The following is a 20,643-nucleotide window of genomic DNA, read 5'->3' as shown; positions in this document are numbered from 1 at the left end:
GGACGTCTTGCGTGCTCTGCTATTTTGAGGTCTAGCCACAGATTTTCAATGCTGTTTGGATCAGGGTACTGTGAGAGCCATTGTAAAACCTTCAATTTAAGCCTTTTGAGGTAGTCTATTGTGAATTTTGACCTGTGTTTACGATCATTATCCATTTGTAGAAGCCATCCTCTTTTCAACTTCAGCTTTTTTACAGATGGAGTTATGTTTGCATCAAGAATTTGTTGAAATTTCATTCAATCCATTCTTTCCTCTACCCGTGAAACGTTCTCTGTGCCATTGGCTTCAACACAACCCCAAAGCATGATTGATCCACCTCCATGTTTAATGGTTGGCGAGATGTTCTTTTCCTGAAATTCTGTGCCCTTTTTTGTGGCCAAAGAGTTCTATTTTAACCTCATTAGTCCACAGGACTTGTTTCCAAAATGCATCAGGATTGTTTAGATATTCTTTTGCATACTTCTGTCTCTTATTTTATGGTTGACTCTTCCATGAAGGCCATATTTGTGCAGGTGACTCTAAATAGTAGAACAATGTACCACAACTCCGGAATCTTCTAAATCTTCCTGAAGGTCATTTGCAGTCAAGTGGTGGTTCTGATTTGCCTCTCTAGCAATGCTACAAGCAACTCTCACTGAAAATTTACATTGTCTCGCAGACCATATCTTGATCTTCACTGTTCCTGTTAACTACCATTTCTTAATTACATTTCGAACTGAGGAAAGGACAGCTTGAAAACTCTTTGCTATCTTTTTATAGTCTTCTCCTGCTTTGTGGACTTTCAATATTTTCAGAGTTCTGAACAGCTGCTTAGAAGAACTGTGTTTATTTACAATATAACTATAGGATTAGTAATGGATAGGCATCCTATAGACACCTCTCCATTGGTAAGCCTTGGGCTTGATGTCACCAGACAATACAAAGGTGACATCAACCCTACAAATATGAACCCCACTTGCCACCGCCACAGGGCAAGTGGGAAGAGCCAGGCAAAGTGCCAGAATTGGCAAATCTAATATATGTGCCTTTTCTGGGGTGGCTGCAGGCTGCTATTTTTAGGCTGGGGGGGCAATATCCAGGGCCCTTACCAACCTGAGAATACCAGCCCCCAGCTGTTAGCTTTAGCTTGGCTGGTTGTCAAAAATGCACCTTGCGTTTTTTTAAATGATTTATTTAAATAATTAAAAATACAGCTTGGGGACCCCTCTGTTCGTGATAACCAGCCTTGCCTATGCTGAAAGCTAAGGGTTGCAGCCCACAGCTGTGAGTTTTGCCTGGCTGGTTATCAAAAATACAAGGGAACCTAAGTCAATTTTATAAATTATTAGTTGAAGAGCCCGGTGCTGCCCGGGCATAGTAACTAACTACGGTTAGATATAACAAATTATAATGATTATATCTCTATATATAAAGCTGAGTGTATAGCCCTGCCCACTCCGCATAGCCACATTCACTAAAATATCCCACATCATCCCGTCAGCCAGAGCCACAAGACTACTACCCCTAATATCCCACATCATCCCGTGAACCAGAGCCACCGGATTACTACCCCTAATATACCACATAATTCCGTCAGAGCCACTGGACTACTACCCCTAATATCCCACATCATCCCGTCAAAGCCACCAGACTACTACCCCTAATATCCCACATCATCCCGTCAGCCAGAGCCACCGGACTACTACCCCTAATGTCCCACATCATCCCATCAGCAAGAGCCATAAGACTACTACCCCTAATATCCCACATCATCCCATCAGCTTGGGGTCAGAACCAGAGCGTTGAGTGGAACGGTCCTAACTTCCATACCAGGGATCCCTTTAAGAGAGGCCTGGCATCAGAACCAGAGCGCTGAGTGGATTTGCCCTGACTTCCATATCAATGATCCCTTTAATAGAAGCCTGGGGTGAGAATCAGAGTGCTGAGGGATTTACCATAACTTCCATACCGGAGATCCCTTTAAGAGAGGCCTGGGGTCAGTACCAATGCGCAGAGTGGATTTGCCCTCACTTCCATACCAATGATCCCTTTAAGAGACCCTGGGGTCAGAAACACAGCACTGAGTGGAACGGTCCTAACTTCCATACCGGGGATCCCTTTAAGAGAGGCCTGGGGTCAAAATCAAAGCGCTGGATGGATTTGGCCTGACTTCCATACCAATGATCCCTTTAATAGAGGCCTGGGGTCAGTACCAGAGCATTTGAAGGCAATTGCCCTGACTTTCATACCGGCGATCCATTTAAGAGAGCCTGGGGTCAGAACCAGAATGCTGAGTGGAATTGCCCTAACTTCCATACCGGGGATCCCTTTAAGAGAGGCCTGGCATCAGAACCAAAGCGCTGGGTAGATTTGCCATGACTTCCATAACAATGATCCCTTTAAGAGAGGCCTGGGGTCAAAATCAGAGCGCTGAGGGATTTGCCCTAACTTCCATGCCTGGGGTCAGTACCAAAGCGCAGAGTGGATTTTCCCTCACTTCCGTACCTGGGATCCCTTTAAGAGGGGCCTGGGGTCAGAACCAGAGTGCTTAGTTTAATTGCCCTAACTTCCAAACCAATGATCCCTTTAAGAGACACTGGGGTCAGAACCACAGCGCTGAGTGGAACGGTCCTAGCTTCCATACCGGGGATCCCTTTAAAAGAGGCCTGGGGTCAGAATCAGAGCACTGAGGTATTTTCCCTAACTTGTATACCGGATATCCCTTTAAGAGGGAAGATGTGCCTTTGGGATGGAAGATGTGTGATGGGTATATGGGCACGGGAGGGGGGATTCATTTCTGTCATGTGCTCTCTGCTCCTTTCCAGGGGTCAGACAATGGATGGGAGCTTATGTTTCCGGGGATGCTAGATTTCTCCCACCCCGTCACTGTCTGCTGAGGTGTTGTCGTGGATTGAGAAAACTGTTGCTCATAGCAACCAATCACACCTCAGCTGCTTTTAAACAGCTCTGGTGAAATGAAAGATGCTTCGTGATTGGTTAGTGATACACACACACACACATACATTCAATTTTATATATATAGATTTATTTAAAGCGCAATTGATATGTCAATTGATGCCACTTTTCCTGGTGTCTGCCCCTAATTTTAGAAGTTTTGGTAGCTTATTGGTTCCCCCTGTAGGTGTTGTCTATACATTTGTTTTTGCCTCCCATTGAAATCAATTGGGTAGGGTATGTTCTGCAAACTGTTCAGCGAACATCGGGACATTCGCTGATCACTAGAATCCACCCTAAGGATATGGTGCCATTATACCATTTCTTATTTAGGTAGAGCACATTTACTTAAAATGGTAGAATTTCCCAAACTGCTTTGCCTACTCCATCCCTTGCCCATATATAAAGCCCAAAGAAGTAAAGCAAATCAATTACTTTTACCAATCCTTTATTTGGGTTGATAAGTTTTCTCGAATCCCTTTTCATATGCTATCTTAACCTAGGTTAAATGATGGCATAAATTTCCCCAACATAAAACTATACAATTTGGCTTCTCTCCTCAGAGTGACTGGAGATTGGCTTCATAATTCATCTATATTCACAGGTCATTCTATTTATCAACAATTTGTCTCTAAGGCTGGTTTCACAATTGGGTCTGTTTACGTAGCGTTTCATCCACAGCAATCCGTATGCATCAACGTTCCCTATTTTTAACATGGTCTACGCAGGGGCATGTGTTTGCATCAGTTCGCATGTGTCAGCGTACACATGCGTTGTTTTTTGGTGTGCGTCGGGGTCCAGCGAACGCATCATGTTGGATTTTTGGAAGCTGCAAAAATCCGGCAAATATGCGCTGTCATGAGCATGTGGATGAGTGTGTTAAATTGTATGCGGATGAGTGCGTCATATAAATGCATTACTATCTATGGGAAGGCATGCGTACGGAAGGACGTGCGTATGCACATGCGTTCTATATGCATGCATTTTTTTAATGAGTTGGTCCAGGATTTGATTCATCTACCTGATAATTGAGAGCTCTGTACAAGGAAGTGTGGACACAGCAAGGACATAACTCTCTGGACTCTGGATGATACCACAACACTGGCTATGTAAGTATAGAACCTTAGAAAATGTCATCCTCCCTCACTCTGTTTGTACTTTCTATTAATTTTTTTGGCCTGGTACAGTGGTTGGCTCCTGGTTGGCTCCTGGTGCAGTGGGTTTCTCCAGGTTGTCTCCTGGTGCTGCTTTCTGTCATGGTGACGACAAGACTGTCTATGTAGAAGCTTTGGAATTGTCTGTCTCTCTGAATGCTTTTTCTGTTCCTTGTAGACTGGCCAATTCTCTGTGGTGCAGTGGGTGTCTCCTGGTGCAGCTGATTTCTCCACTTCATCCCCTGGTGCTGCTTTCTGTCTAGGTGAGGACAACACTGTCTATCTAAGTATAGAAGCTTTGGAAATATCTGTCTCTCTGAATGCTTTTTCTGTTCCTTGTACACTGGTCGTTTCTCTCTGGCTCAGTGGGTGTCTCCTGGTACAGCGGTTCTCTCCATTTCACCTCCTGGTGCAGTGGTTGTCTTCTGGTGCAGCGGTTTTCCCATGGTCATCTCCTGGTGCTGTGGTTGGCTCCTGTTGCTGCCATGTGTCCCTGGCCTGTGCTGACTACTGTGGTGTTGGACTACTGCCTGTAATGAAAGTAATGTTGTCCTTTTTTTTTGGTCTACATTGTTTTTGGATCTTTACAAGTTTAATTTTTCTTCAGTTCTTTTCTGTAGTGTTTCACTTGACTGCTGCCTGCTCTTCAACCATGTCCTCAAGTAAGTGAAGAACAGACTTCTTCCCAGGGTGGTCTGGACAAAGATTATGTAATCACATTCACTTTACTGATTGGTATGTATTGACTGGCAATACTCCACATGTGTTAAATCATTTAATTTCTTTACAGGTACCTGGCAGTGATGAAGAGCAGAAGCAGTTCAGTGGAGGATTCTTCCCAGGGTCGTCGGGCTCATGTGTCTCAGGAGAAAATACGGGGTGTAATCATTCTTTTCATCAGAGTTGTAATCAAATTTTTTTTCAGTTTTACTTAAAATTCTTTTTTCTATTTTATCTATAGGTTTCACAACGGGCAGAAGCCACACTGGATTTAGATAACAAACAACTCATCCACCTAGTGCAAGAGCGAGTACCGTTGTGGGACACCGGTGACAGTCAGCACTCCGACAATGTGGTGATTCGACAGCTCTGGGAAGAAGTGGCAACAGAGCTGCTGTCTGGTTGTGACTGAGCCACGCCGCGAGCCAGAACTGATTTTGGTAAGTATTGCAATGTGGTCTGGACTGGCAGTGAACCTGTGAATGGATGTGCATTGTTTTCTAATTCTTTTTTTTTTCCCATTCACAGTGAAGTGAATCAAAATCTATTGGCGCTCAATGAAGGACCGCTTCAACAAGGACATGAGAGAGGAGCTAAGGCTTCGAAGTGGTTCTGCTGCAAGGTTTCGCAAAAAGAAATACCCCCGGGACCTTGGCTTTCTGAGGCCTGCGCTTGCTCAGCGAATGTAAGTATATAATTTTTTTTTCCCTTTTTACTAATTTTTACTTTTTTTTCCCACACACAGAACCTGGAGAAGCACAACACAACCTTGATTTTTGCACTAATGTTTTTCTCTTTTCCACACAGAACTTGGTGCAGCACCACACAACCCGGAGCCTCCTCGGTTGAAGCAGCCCCTCATCTACCAGCCACTGAACAGATGCAGTCCCAGTCATCCACCAGCGATGGAGCAACCTTGCAGACTACACAGGCTGAGTGAAGAATGGGTTCAAGGAAGTCAACAATCAACTAGACCGCCTGGAAACGGACCTTAATAGACCTGCGCAACATTTTTTTCTGCAATTGAGCGGAGCGTGTCAGAAGACCTTATGCCTCAACTCCAGCTGTCAACCGGGCAGCAATTGTGACAGACCCGACAGTTCTGGAACTGGCGCAAGAGAGGTACCCTTGGGAACACGCCTGTTTCCAATGGAACAGTCTCTTCAGGAACTTCAAGCTCTTGTCCCTCTGTAAGATCTACAGGCAGTTTTTCAGGACCTTCTACTTCACCATTAGTCTGGAGGAGGTATTTCAGGAGCATCTTGCACTTCCTCCATCTGGTCAGGATCTCTTGAAAAACAAGGTCGTAGCATATTCCGGTGAACTATTAGAATGGAAGTGTTTTCTTCCCCTTCTGGTTGAATTTCGTAGACGGGCCCTTCAGAGTTGATTCTCCGCTTCAGCCAATAGAGGGTCTTCTCCCACCAGTACTCCAGTTTATCTCAAGGATGTTTATCTCGAACCAACACCTGGTCCCCGGCTTGATGAGCTGTCTCTTGCAGAGGAGTTGCTTCTGGGTGCTCTAGTTCCAGAAATCTGGTCTGCACCTAATGATGTAGAGTCTGCAAACGATGACGATGTTCTCGAACCCAGGTGAACACCCCAGCCCATGGGTAGTCCTCCTCTGGATCTAGCTCCAGCTCGGTAATCTCTCTTCCTGGATGGTCGAACAGTAAGGTATAAGGAGTGTAACCAATGGTTCGATGTATTCGGTTGTTGTACACCCATACTAACTCAGCTACGAACTCAGACCACTTGGCCTTTCGGTTTTCTTCCAGCATCCTCAACATCTGAATCAGAGTGTGGTTGAATTGTTCACAGGCCCCATTTCCCTGAGGGTGGTAAGGCGTTGTCCGAGGCTTTTTGATCTGGTACAGATGGTGCAATTTTTCCATAAAATATACAAAATATAGCCAGCTCACCAGCAACCACCGCAGAAACCTCGGAACTCCGTCCTGACAAACGTGGAATCCATAGCGAAAATGAGATGAGTAGTTCCAGCTGCGTTAAAACGTAATGATTTGTTTTATTTCTTCTCATTAAAAACAAATGGTCAAATAATAATTTCACTCTCCAGGACTACTGCCAATATACATGGGACAAGCTTTACGCGTTGATGGCTTTTGACAAAGATCGCATAGATCGAAACGCGTAAAGCTTGTCCCATGTGTATTGGCAGTAGTCGTGGAGAGTGAAATTGTTATTTGACCATTTGTTTTTAATGAGAAGAAATAAAGCAAATCATTATGTTTTAACGCAGCTGGAACTACTCATCTCATTTTCGCAATTTTTCCATCACTTTCCCCAGAAAACAGGCACCTTGATCGGAGTGGATGCTCTTCGGGCAGCCGTACACCTGAATGAAATTCTTGCAGATGGCATGTGCAGCCTATTCAGCAGTCTGAGCATGTTTCAGGGTCACAACGGCAAACTTCATGAAATGATCCATCATCAGTACACAATGTACATACACTTGATGAGCTGGGCCTATTTTCAGATAGTCTATCATCAGTACTTCCAGAGAAGCCAAGGTTACAATGGTCTGGGTGGGAGCTCTCTCAGCTTCTACATAGCTGTCAGGTCTCTTCCACCACCGCCTTCAGCCGGGGATGATAAACTAATCTTTGTAGCCACTGAGTGTTCTTAGCTCTTCTCTTGTAGACGATTTTATATCGAAATTTCGTCAACTGAGCCACCCAGCGCTGCTCCAGGGCCCCTAGCTTTGCATTTTCCAGATGGGCTAAAGGGTTATTGTCACTGCGTACCAGAACGTCAGAGCCAGACAAGTACTTGGCAAACTTCTCTGTCATGGCCCACACTAATGCCAACATCTCTAGTTTGAATAAACTGTCATTGTCTGGATTTCTTTCGGAGTCATGGAGAGACCGACCGCATAGGCGATTACTTGTTATTTTCCTTCTTGAATCTGGGACAGCCAGGCCCGGGTCCATGCAGGCTTCCATCAGTGTGGAAAATAAACAGTTGTGAGAAGTCGGCATAGGCTAACACTGGCGCTTCAGTCAAGGCCACCTTCAGAGCTCTAAATGCTTTCTCCCCATGAAATGGTTCTATTCTTCGCACCAGATGGCACCGCCTTCAAAAGTTCTAACAGCGAGTTCACTATGCGGGTAAAGTTCTTCATGAATCGACAATAATACCCAGTAAGCCCTAAGAAAGCCTTCATGGACTTCGGAGTAGGCCAGTCCAGTACTAGAACAATTTTCTCTCGGGACGGTCTCATCCCCTCAGCAGAAACGACATGTCCCAAGTACTCAATTTGAGTGCAAAATAGATGACACTTTAGGGGCTTCACTTTCGAACCATGTCTTTGAAGGTGGCTCAACACCTGTTCCAGTCTTTGTAGATGTTCCTCGAACAAGGCTGCATATACGATGATATCGTCTAAATAAATAAGAGTGACCTCAAAGTTCAAGTCGCCTAAACACCTTTCCATCAATCGTTGGAATGTCCCAGGTGCGTTAGCCAGGCCGAATGGCATCTGGTTGAATTCGTATAGACCCATGGGGAGTATAAAGGCCATCTCTGCTCGGTCCTGCTCAGACATCGGCACTGGACAATAGGCGCTGGCTAGATCCAACGATGAGAAGTACTTCGCGCTTCCTAGGGCAGACAAATACGCTTCAAAAATTGGTAATGGATAGGAGTCTCACACAGCGCAGGCACTGAGTTTGCGGTAGTCCACACAAAAGTACCATCTTTCTTTCACACCAGCAAGATGGGAGCAGCCCACGGGGCTCTGACACTCTCGAATAACACCATTCTGTAGCATCTGGGTGAGCATTCCTTTCACCTCTTGGTATATTTGCGGTGGAATTTGTCGGTACTGTTCTCTTATGGGTGCGGTATTTCCAGTCAGAATCTCATGTGTGACTGCTGTAGTGCAGCCGAAGTTGTCCTCATGACGTGCGAACACATCCTGATATCGCCTTAAGAGAGCTTCTACCTGCTGGATCTGTTGCGATGTAAGTTCTGTCAATTTGGCTCGCATTTGTTCTAGTGTACGACGCCCTTCCCGCAGGTGCTTAGGTTCTGGTGTTAAGGACGTATCTACAGCCACAGTCCAAGGATCTCACTGTTTCACTGTTAATTGCACGGCCTGTGGCGGTATTAGTTCTTCCGGCATGCCCAGGACTTGCGCTACTTCACTCCTGGATGGGAGCGTGATATTACTTTCTCCCAAATTAACACATTGCACTGGCACCGTCCCGTCATGTATAGTGGCTAGCGTCCGCGCAACAAGGAGCCCTTGGAGGTAGTTGCTCCATAATAGCTGGCTCTATCTGTATCTTGACTCCTTCCAGGAGTGTACAAGCCGGACGGGCAGGGTAAGCAAAATGAGATTGGCAGAGGCTGGAATGATCGGTTTTCCCAACATCTTCCCACCACTAATGGTCTCTTGGGCTTGGGTGGCACGGATTAGCTATTGAAACACTCTCCTTTGGGGAGCGCGGGGGTTCCACTGTTTCAGGAACACATCTGGGGAGTCGAAGAGAAGACTTTCAAATTCTTTCAGCATGTTTATTCCCAGAGTGACAGCGTGTCCATTACCTGCATTCCCAGTGGTCAGTATCACTCCCTTCTGACCTAAGTCTTTACTGCAGACAGTTATTTGCATCCAGACCGCACCTGTGATTGATTGGAATGGGCAAGTGATTGGCAGCCGTCAACTTTATCACTGGGCCCCACTCAGGTTGCATTGCCTCTGGAAAGTGTTGTCAGAAGTATGTTTCCGGCATCGTGGTCACCTGTGAGCCTTTGTCTACCAGACAACATACAACCCGACCATCCATTTCGGCCCAGACGAGAGGACACATGGAAACTAGATTTGTGGGACTTCTGTTACTCCTTCTTGACTGCTCAGGCTCTGGGCGGCATCCCTCAGGTTCAAAGACCCCTAGTTTAACGGATGGCGTTGGAGAGGCCTTTTCCGTCGTACGCATCCCTGAGCCAAATGTCCAGTTTCATCGCAGTTATAACATGTGGGGAATCCCTCTCGGCGTGGCATTCTTATTTTGCAATGGGGTTCAGGACCATTTCTGCCCCAGGCGGATTTGATGAAACTGCAGGTTTTTTCCTTGTTTCAATAAATTCTTCTCATATATCCTGAATTTCCTTCCGCAATTCTTCCACCCATCTTGGTTCGGTGACAATTCTCACAGATACCTCTCCACTCCGGACCTTCCCCACTGGAACTGTCACCCCCTGCTCTTTCTTGCGCGTGCGCACTTCGCTCCCCACCTCTGAAAAGGTCATGCGTGGATTTACCCATAAGCATTCCTGGAAAACCTGTTTCAGCAGCACGTCTCGCAAGCCTGTCACCAACTGATCCCGCAGCACTATGTCAGTGGACCCTATGCCTATGCTGTCTTTTCTAGTAATGGCAGTATGGATCTCCTGTAGCACGTTCATGTACTGGGTCACCGTCTACCCCTCACTTTGAACCGGGCAAAATAAGCGCATGTGTAACTCCCCTACGTCAGTGGGGTCTCCATAATAATAATGGGTTTCCTCCAGTATTTGTAGCACTTTGTTAAAGGTGTCTCATTCCCAAGGGGGTCGTAGCATAACAGAATCCCTCGCCTCTCCATCTAAAGCCATCATGGCAACCTCCGCTTCTAATGCAGGGGTCATGGGGTGCATCCTTATCATCCCCCTGATCCGCTCAGTCCAGCTCCATAGCATAGTATTGTTCCCAGTAAACTTGGGTAGGTTGGGTAGGTTGCTTAACATGGACCCCAGGGATACACATGACCTAGAGCCCACCCCAACTACTTGGTCTGCCACCTCTGTGCTGTTGGACTGCATCCTTCCGACTACGCCAAGTGTGAGCAGGTTGCGGGATGAAGTGACGGACAGGAGGCAGAACAAGAGTTAACAGATTTATTAACAAAGGGGTTACTCCATGCAGGGAGGTGATGGGTATAGCAAGAGGAAAAGGCCCTGTATAAGTGTGGGATAAGGTAACAATGGCAATGGATAAAGCAACTGTTCATGAGGGATTAAACTTATCAGTCCGACAGCTTCTTCACTTCAGAGTCCTAAGTTTCAATGGTGGCGCCTTCACAACCTGGGTCATCCTGAAGAAGTTGAAGGTCCTGTTCCTAATGTCGGCAATGAGTCCTCACTGTCTTGTGCGGGGTCCTGGGTCTGGATTTGTCGTGTGGAGTGAAGAGTAGTCTGTGATGCCGCCCGAGTGTAATTCAGCTTGGTAGAAAACTGCGGGTGAGGTAGGACACATTATTATGCAAGTCACCCGGTCTGTCTCAGGCGACATGCGTGCAGCAAAAACCTGCCAGGAGCATCTGGCATTTTCAGATGCAGGAGCCAGCGGGCACACAGCAGTTCTCTGCTCACAGTCACTGTACTTGACAGTCGGGGGGTCTATAGCACGGGCCTGTGCTGTCATTTTGCATTGAGGACAGAGCACCAAACTGCACGCTGTCTTCCTCCCAAGTCTGCTCTTCACTTCCCGCACACAGCCCCTTTTATTAAAGACATGCCCCCTGTTGAATAGTGCAGAGGTCGGTCCGGTTCGGTAAGCTTTTACTCGGGCAACAATGGTGACAGCCCTTACAGTTCCAGGACCGGCGCAAGAGAGGTACCCCCAGTCCGGTCCATCTTCTTACATATAAGCTGAGTTTTTCAGCACTAGTTTTGTGCTGAAAACGCCCCCTCGGCTTATACATGAGACATTGTCCAGAAAGCTGGCGGGGTCGGGGGAGCAGCGGCAGGAGCCAGCGGCTGTGGCTAAAGCCTGTGCCACTGCTAAATTGCACACACAGTGACAGCTGCGCCATAGGTGTGGAGCACATATTCATTACCTTAATGAGCGGTGCCACGTGATCGCTCAGCAGGAAGAACTGCTGGAAGCCGGCACCAACGAGATGCTGTGAGGGTACGCTGGAGGAGGGTGAGTAGGATTTTTTTTTGTAATAGCAAGCATGCATACCAGGATGGGAGGGGGGGAGCCATGCATACAACAATGGGATGGGGGAGACATAAATACAACGACGGGAGCCATGCATACGACAAGATGACATCAGTAAAGTCACCGGTCTTCAGATATTCCGGGTCTTGTGCTGCATTCGGCAACTGTGAAGAGTGGTATTGTTACTACCATCACTGCTCTTCAGACTCACTGGTTCTCGCCAGGTCTGGGTTAGTAGTGGGGGTGTCTGATAGACACCTCTCCATTACTTACACCAGTGATTGATTGCAGCTAACATTACGCAGCTGACATCAACCCTAAAAACCATTACACATACCAGAATTAAATGCTCTGGCGGCTGTGAAAAGCAGTACAGTTAGCACCCAGCGCCTGGGAATAGAGCTAACTACTACTGTCATCATCCTTGCCTGGCCCTCAGCAAACCCAGGCAATGCTGATGACAGTTGTAGTCAGCACCCAGCGCCTGGGAACAGCGTGTATTAAATAAATAATTAAATTTTTTAAAAAAATGGAGTGGGGACTCCTATATTTTAAAACCAGTGCAGATAATACAGACAGTGTTTGTGGGCTTTTGACCTGGACAGTTCATGGTTATGGGCCTGTCCTGAGGCAAAAAATAGAAGCCCACAGCCTTCACAGAACTGGCGCATCACATTAGATTTGCCAATTCTGGCACTTTACCCTACCCTGCTCATTCTCATTCCGTGCTGTGGTGGCAATCGGGTTAACATATGGTGTTGAGGACAGCTGTGATTTGTCAAAAATAACATATGTCATCAAGCCCTGGGCTAGTAATGGAGAGGTGTTAGTCAACACCCCCCCCCCCCGTTACTAACCCTTTAAGTGAAAATTATTAAAACACACACAGAAAAGTCCTTTATTTTAAAATAAATACCCACCCTCTTTCACCTATTTATTTTCCCCAAAAAAAACCACTTCCGCAGATCCGTTGTAATCCACATTGCTGTCCCACAACGATCCCCAAGTCTGCTGCATCTGGAGGATGTGAGGAGTGGTGACATCAGTAACATTACCGCTCACCGCGGCTGCTGGAACACACTGAGAGTAGTGTGAGAACCAGCGGCAGTAACGAGCGGTGACTTCAGTAAGGTTATCACAGGTCACAGCTGGCGACTCTCACAGTAACCTTTGTGTGATCCATACATGACCGCGTGTGAGAAGCCAGCTATGAACTGCGGTACCCTTACTGATGTCACTGCTCATTATAGCCTCTGGATGTAACAGTGTCGGGGATCGATGTGAGACATCAATATGGATTACAATGGACCTGTGGAGATGTTTTTTGGAGAAATAATAGGTGAAAGATGTTGTCTAGGTTTTTATTTTAAAATAAAGGACTTTTCTGTGTGTGTTTAATGATTTTTATTTACAGGGTTAGTAATGGGAGTGTCTGACTGACACCTCTCCATTAGTAAATCTTGGACTTGATGGCAGATGTGATTTTTGACAAATCACAGCTGTCATCAAACCCATATATTACCCCGATTGCCACCGCACCAAGGCATCGGGATGACTGGGTAAAGTGCCATAATTGGCTAATTCTGGGGTGGCTGTGGGCTTCTAATTTTTGTCTTGGACAGCCAATAACACTGGACTGTCCCAGCCTGATAATAGAAGAGCCCAGCTTTATCTGTGATGGTTTTAAAAAGTAGGGGGACCCTGCGCCTTTTTTTAATTTAATATGCAAAAAAAAAGAAAAATCAGTATCTATTTATCTCTTCAATTTCTATGCTGCATTTCTTGTCATACATGTCACACGGACAGCACACTAATAGTGCATGGATATGGACAGCACACGGATAGCACACACATACAAATGGATGGCACATGGACACGGACCAAGGATCTCACCTGTACTAGTTTTTACAGGACTGTAAACACCAGGAAGTGTGGAGGCCTATTATCTTTGCACATATTTAAAGCTTAAAAATCTGTAATTTCTTGATTAATGCATTATATTGCGGTATATGTCACACTGATTGAAAAAACATGCACACCGATGGTGAAAACGGAATGTCCCAGAGCTGTGGAATATAATGGCGCTATATAAGCAATACATCTACTATATAATCGTCTAATTCTGTCTGTCTGTCTGTTTGTAACGGAAATCCCGCGTTGCTGATTGGTCGCGCCGGGCCGGCCGCGACCAATCAGAGACAGACAGACTTAGAAGATTATATAGTAGATACCCGATGCGTTAGATATGGCGGCCGGGATTCAATGAGCGTCGGGGAATTCAAATCCCCCGCCCTGCCGGCTGAGTCAATGAGCGTTGCTGCGCGGGATTTGATTCAAATCCCGCACGGCACCGCTCATTGGCTCAGCGGGCGTGGCGGGGGATTACATACTTACATACTTACCTGACTGGGAGAAGCATTACCGTGGCGCTTCTCTTCTCACCGGAGACTGAGGCAGCAGTGCGGTGTCGGAATGTGTGCCTTCAGCAATATGGTGCCGGACAGCGCGGTATGGGCATGTGCGCACTCCGGCGCCACACTCCTCCCCCGGCCTCCGGCAGAACGTGACAGCGCTGGAGCACAGGGAAGAAAGGCGTGTATAAATGTTTTGGTTATTTTTTGGATGTGTGCAGTTTAATAGGGGTGAGACCATACAAATCAGGATGGGGGGTGAGAGGTAGCATGCATACCAGGATAGGGGGTGAGGGGACCATGCATATCAGGATTGGGGGGTGAGAGGACCATGCATATCAGGAAAGGGGGGTAAGAGGACCATGCATATCAGGATTGGGAGGTGAGAGGACCATGCATATCAGGAAAGGGGGGTAAGAGGACCATGCATATCAGGATAGGGGGGTGAGAAGACCATGCATACCAGGATAGGGGGGTGAGAGGACCATGCATACCAGGATAGGGGGGTGAGAGGATCATGCATAGCAGGTGTCATGATCCAGGTTTGATCTGACAGTTTTAAATGCACAAGTGAACTTTTTTTCCTTTGGCTGTGTGCCAAAGTCTGGTGTGTTTGCCCCCGGTAGCCATTAGGATTATTGCACTGTGGTGTCGTTTGTTCTAAGTTGCCCCAGTGGTGGTGAACGGTATTGCACTCTGGTACCTTAGTTTGTGCATGTTATATAATGCAGGTGTGAATGCTCTATAAAAGAGTGTCAGTTGTATCAATCACTGTTGGTGATAGGTCTTCAGTTAGTCATTCACAAGTAAGCCTGGGTGAAAGATGGAGCTGAACAAGAGTCCTGGGCAGCCCAGCCAGAGGGGACAAGTGGCAGCTATGGAGTCTGCAAGGAGTGCTGGCATGGATTGGTGGAGTCCAACGATGGGGTCTGCAAGAAGGGCTGGCATGGCGTGGTGGAGTCGCAGTTTATGGTGTCAGCAGGAAGTGCTTGCATGGCTTGGTGGAGTGGCAACTATGGTGAGAGTTGCACTCAGCATGCTGGACTTGGTTGCTGAAAGCTGGACTCAAGCATGCTTGACTTATTGGCAGAAAAGTTGGACTCAAGCATGCTGGACTTTTTGGCAGAAGCTGGACTCATCTTTGGGACTCTGTTTACTGAGCAGCTGCAACTGGTGGTGGACTCTGCTCCAAGGCTGCACTATGGTGATGGATCCGGTTATGGTGATGGATCCGGGTTGAAGGAGAAGATGAACGCAGGTGGTGGGCTCTGTTGCGGGGAGCATAAGCAACAGAGCAAAGCTAAGTGGCGTCCCCCTGTATTGTCATTTTTCCTTATGTGTGTTTAGTGCAGTGGTGGGATTAGTTTCCGCACCGACCAATTCCCTAGTGAGGGTTTAGGTGCAGGGCGGGTCAGGGTTTTGAGGTTCCTGTGCGTCGCCCGGTGCGGAACCGGCATAGGGAACGATAGGAGTGTAGAGACACTGACTCAGGGGCGTGCAGGAGGTCTCCACTTCCCCGTTTCCCTATCGCAGGGCCCTCCATTGTTATTGTTACCCAGGTTTCCCCTTTTATTTAAATTCGCCTTACTGGAGGCGGGGTTTCCAGACTTTTGTGTATATATACGTGTAATATCTAAATTCGCCAGTTGGAGGTGGTGTATCCAGTTGCACTTCTTATTATTTAAATTCGCCCCACTGGAGGCGGTGTATCCAGGGTCACGTGTGTGATATGGGTTCGCCTAGCGGTACTCGCTGCGTCCAGACACACGTGACCGTTACAGCAGGATAGGGGGGTGAGAGGACCATGCATACCAGGATAGGGGGCTTGAGAGGGCCATGTATACCAGGATAGGGGGCTGAGAGGACCATGAAGACCAGGATAGGGGGGTGAGAGGACCATGCATACCAGGATAGGGGGTGAGGGGACCATGCATACCAGGATAGGGGGGTGAGAGGACCATGCACACCAGGATAGGGGGGTGAGATGCATCTAAAGTCTGTCACCATGATCCTCTTTCTTCCCCCCATCTTGAGTCCCAGGAGACTAATGGTCCCAAACTAGAACACTCCGAAGAGCTCTTTACAGCATAATTTCTTGATGTGGCCTCTCAACCTGCATGCCCCAAGAGGGACAGGATGACATGCTGTCTAGTGATGCACAATACTTAGAGCAGCCACAGCCACAAGAACATGAGAACTGATGAAACATAATTGACGCTAAGTCTTGTTCTTGTTAAGTCCCAAAGTCAGGAGATCCAGGATTCGGTGGTGGAAGACTATTTGGTGGATGACAAAGTCACCGAACCAACCTGGAAAGCTTGCAAGAAGAGCACCTTGCTCTGGCCTCCAGCAGCAATGGGGGGGAAGATCGGCAGCACTGAAACAGACAGGAATAGTTAGTGTGGTGACCAGAGGGACAAGGCGGGAAACGCTTCTGCAAAGCAGAACACTTGTGCATTTCTTCATCAAAAAATTAGGTGTTCCCCAGTTTGGGACTGTTTTGAAGAGATTTCTGAGACTAACAAAATGGCCATTTGCAATATGTCGCATGTTAATATAATCAGGGTTATGACCACTATGAAGTTAACCACCACCAGCATGATCAGGCATATGTCATGTAAGCACCTGACTCGATGGGCTGAATGCCTGGGCCCACGAATGGTGCCATTGGGTGACACCGCTGCCTCTTCCCCTGTGCTAGGTGCTTCCCAATCCCCTGTCCAAAGTATTGGCACATATGCCTTCTGCCCTGCACCTATACTTACACATTCTAACTTACCATCATCAGGCACTTCCAAATCCTTGTCCTAGCACAGCATTCAGCTGTCCCTATCTCAGGCCTTGGAACGAAAATTAAAGCTCCCACCCGCCCACAGGTCTATATGCTAAATGGGCACATTTCCAGGCTGCTTGCCAAGGAAGTGTTGCCATTTAGGCTGGTAGACACTGAGGATTTCCACCAACTCCTGGTGGAAGCCGTCCCTCGGTACTCGGCTCTCAGCTGCCACTTTTTCTCCCAATGTGGTGTCCCCGCCTTGTACCAGCATGTGTCCAGGAACATGGCCCGTGACCTTACCAACGCACTTACTGGCATTGTCCACTATTCGACCAACACATAGACAAGTGCTTGTGAACAGGGATGCTATATTTCCATGATGGCATACTGGATGAATATTGTGGAGGATGGGGCCTAGTCACACCCTGGCACGGGGCATGTGCTCCCGACACCGAGAATTGCTGGCCCTATTTCTATCAGGGTTTACTTCACCTCCTCCTGCTCCTCATCATCCTCCATCTCCAATGTGTTATCTCAGAGCACGTTGTCCACATGCGCCGGAAGCTGGAAGCTCTGCAGCACTGCCTCAGCGAAGTAGCAACAGGCTTTGCTGAAGCTAATTTGTCTAGGAGACAAATCGCACACCACTGCATGATTACTTAAAGGAATAACAGATCAGTCAGATCTGTGTTTTTTTGCTGCTGAACCTCCAACCAGGCATGGTCGTGTGTGATAATGGATGCAATCTGGTGGCGGCTGTGAAGCTCACACACATACCATGTTTGGCACATGTGCTCAACTTGATAGTTCAGCAGTTTCTGAAAACATACCCAGATTTGCCACAGATTCTGGTCAAGGTACGCCACGTCAGCGCTCATTTCCGTAAGTCGGCTACAGCTGCCATCACTCCGGCAGTGCTGCAGCAGCACATACAAGTTCCAGCTCACCTACTGGTGTGCTACGTCACCACACGCTGGAACTCCTCTCTGCACATGCTGGCAAGGCTTTGTGAGCAGAAGAGGCCAGTGGTTGAGTACCAGCTCCAACACACAGGTCGGCATCCTGGTCAGCCTCCGCATATAACAACTGAAGAGAGTGCATGGATGTTTGACATTTGTGCTGTTCTCCATGACTTGGAGGTCTTCACAAAGCTGGTGAGTGGTGATGATGTCATAGTCAGCAAAACTATCCTGCTTCTGTGTCTACTTAAACAGTTGCTGCTCACAATTAAAGATGAAGCTTTGCTTGTTGAGCAGATGGGGATGGAGGAAGACATAACACAGAGAGATTGTAGCCAGCCGAGCCTCATCTCATCTGATCAGCTTCGATTGGCTATCAATGAGGAAGTAGACACTGAGGAGTAGGAAGAGGAGGACCAGGAGCTGGTGGATAGTGCAACAGAGGCTAGAAGCCACACAACCTTCATCCCGTCTCTCCTGCGTGGATGGGCTGAGGATAGGAATGAGAACAAAGAGAGTGAACTGGAGGAGAAGATGGAGAGTCATCATCCTAGTGGAGACAGGGAAGTGTTGGCTGTATGGATCTTGGCACATATGGCTGACTTTATGTACCACTGCCTTTCCGGTGATCCTTGCGTTACATTCATCTTTGCCAAAAAGAATACTGGTTGTTCACTCTGCTAGACCCACGCAGCAAGAAGAACTTTGCATCTCTTCTTCCTGAGGTGAAGAGTTCTTCTAAAATGGTGCTATACCAGAAGGCCATTGTGGAAAATATGTTGAAAAAATTCTCATCAGGCAATGCTAGCAGCAAGGGACAAGCTTCCTTGCCCAACCAAGGAGGAGAGGCAAGGGATACACACAGCAGAGGCAGAGAGACACTGTCAAAGGTGCGGGCCAATTTCATGACACCAGCCAATCACCCAGGGCCTGAAAATTGGGGATTTTTGAGGAGGGGAAAATTTTTAAAGATGGTCAATCAATAACTGGCCAACCAAACCGGCATACTCCCTAATTCCTCTTTGCCTTTCAACTATTGGCTCTCAACCTGGACATCTGGCATGAGCTGTCCCTCTATGCCTTGGAGGTGTGCTGCCGTGCAGTTATTGTCTTGTCTGAGCGTGCTTTTACTGCTGCCAGGGGGGTCATAACAGACAGGCCCTTTCACCTGTCAACAGAGAACGCAGACAGGCTCAATCTCATAAAAATGAACAAAGCCTGGATTAGCCCACACTTTTAAACACCACAAGATGACAGCAGCACATAAAGTGTTTGCAATACTCAATATTTCAATGAGTACTGCCAGTTGTTGCCTTTCAGGGGTGTATGAATGACCCTCCTCACAATTTTTGTCTGGCTTTGCACTTTCTACAAAGCCTTTAAGTACATCAACTAGACTTTCAAAATATTTTCATTCAAAATTTTCTTATGCATTCAATGACTCATCCATACCACCATACCATTAACATGGTTATTGTGGCATTATGGTATATATAAAACTTACAAAAAGCATTGAAAAATATTTCAAGATTACAGTATGCATCCACAGAGTATTATGTGCTTTCTGTCACATTTTGGTGGTATATAACAGTACAAAAAAGCGTTTGAAAATTTAGCTTGTTTGTTTACAATTCTTACCCATACACTATTCTTGGTTGTGGGGTACATTTCTGTGATATATAACACTGCTCTGGAGTACAGTTTGTTGCTATATAAGCCTAAAAAAAATTGTTAAAACATTTATCAGCTTTATGTTGCTCACCTATAGTCTATTCCGTGGTCTGGAGTACATTTCATTGCTACGTAAGCCTCAAAAAACTTGTTCAAAAATTTGTCGGTATTATATTGCTCATCCATAGATTATTCTGTGGTCTGGAGTATATTTCTTTGGTATGTAACCCTCAAAAACTTCGTACAAAAATGTGTCGGTATTATATTGCTTATCCATAGAATTTTACATATTCTTGGGTAGATTTTGTTGCTATATAAGCCTGAAAAAAATTTGTTAAAAAATTTAGGCTGTGTGCACACATTGCAAATTTGGTGCATTTTTGCTGTAGATTTGTCACAAAAGCTGATGCCAGCAAAGTGAATGAGAAATCTAAACTGTCGTTACCTCCTCTCTGCATGCATATCACAGGTGGAGTAGCAACCCTTGGAGCTCGGACATAACATCTACCATTATCCTGGGGAGTCAGCAGAAAGGAAGGGTGAGACCCTGTAATGTGCACCATCTTGGGATAATTGCCGGTATTGTTCTGTTTGCTATTGGGTGTTGTGGTTCAATAAAGTATTGCCACACTGTTTTACCCTAACCCTGTGTAGTGTATTGCCCACCAGGAGATAGAGTGGGTGTTCAGATTTATGAGCCCTGGTCCATGCAGTCTTGCTAAAAGCAGCCGGGCCAGCGGACGAGAGCACCCACTGACCCCAATTTCTCCACACTCGGGTTGAACAAATTGGAATGCTTGGGTACATGACCCGAGCAACGAGCCGCCCAATGTAAGTCTATGGGAAACTCGAGCATTTTCCCAGTGGCCCCCCTGGCGGTCTGCAGAGGGACTAGAAATTGCAGAAATCGATGGGAACAGTGGTCAAATGACATGGGAACAGCATGTGGAAGACCCCTGGAAGCATTTATGACTCCCAGGTCACTGCTGTGAACAATGTTGTCAGAGTCGTACGCCACTTTTACAGACTCACAATAAAACATACAAAAATGGAACCAAAATGGATTTTC

Source organism: Dendrobates tinctorius, unplaced genomic scaffold (genome assembly GCF_039654945.1).
Source record: "Dendrobates tinctorius isolate UK_male_01 unplaced genomic scaffold, ASM3965494v1 ptg000224l, whole genome shotgun sequence".
Taxonomy (NCBI): domain Eukaryota; kingdom Metazoa; phylum Chordata; class Amphibia; order Anura; family Dendrobatidae; genus Dendrobates; species Dendrobates tinctorius.
The sequence above is the reverse complement of the archived record's forward strand: the minus strand, read 5'-3'. Positions refer to the sequence as shown.